We start from the raw sequence: 943 nt of genomic DNA, 5'->3' as shown, positions 1-943 counted from the left end.
TCACCAAACTTAGAGTTTGAATGTGGGGGTTCAACACCAAACTTAGAAGTTGGTTGTGGCCTCCCAACACCAAACTTAGAGTTTGACTGTGGGGGCTCTGTTTGGCTCTGTTTTGAGAGAAGCTCTTCATGCTTCCTCTCCATGATGACAGAAGGATATCCTTGAGCCTCAAACACAAAGGATTCTCCATTCACTTGAATGATCAATTCTCCTCTATCAACATCAATCACAGCCTTTGCTGTGGCTAGGAAGGGTCTGCCAAGGATGATGGATTTATCCATGCACTTCCCAGTCTCTAGGACTATGAAATCAACAGGGGTGTATTGGTCTTCAACTTTTACCAGAACATCCTCTACAAGTCCATAAGCTTGTTTTCTTGAATTGTCTGCCATCTCTAGTGAGATTTTTGCAGCTTGCACCTCAAAGATCCCTAGCTTCTCCATTACGGAGAGAGGCATGAAGTTTACACTTGACCCTAGGTCACACAAGGCCTTCTTGAAGGTCATGGTGCCTATGGTACAAGGTATTGAAAACTTCCCAGGATCATCCAGTTCTTTGGTGAGCAAAGGGGGTTCATCCTCCCAAGTCTCATTTCCAAATAACTTGTTATTTAGCTTCATGATTACTCCAAGGTATTTAGCAACTTGCTCTTCAGTGACATAGTCATCCTCTTCAGAGGAAGAATACTCATTAAAGCTCATGAATGGCAGAAGTAAGTCCAATGGAATCTCTATGGTCTCATTTTGAGCCTCAGATTCCCATGGTTCCTCATTGGGGAACTCATTTGAGGCCAGTGGACGTCCATTGAGGTCTTCCTCAGTGGCGTTCACTGCCTCTTCCTCTTCTCCAAATTCGGCCATGTTGATGGCCTTGCACTCTCCTTTTAGATTTTTTTCGGTATTGCTTGGAAGAGTGCTAGGAGGGAGTTCAGTAATTTTCTTAC

The sequence above is a fragment of the Arachis duranensis genome, chromosome 6 (assembly GCF_000817695.3).
Source record: "Arachis duranensis cultivar V14167 chromosome 6, aradu.V14167.gnm2.J7QH, whole genome shotgun sequence".
In the NCBI taxonomy this organism is placed as follows: domain Eukaryota; kingdom Viridiplantae; phylum Streptophyta; class Magnoliopsida; order Fabales; family Fabaceae; genus Arachis; species Arachis duranensis.
This window is presented reverse-complemented; position numbering follows the sequence as displayed.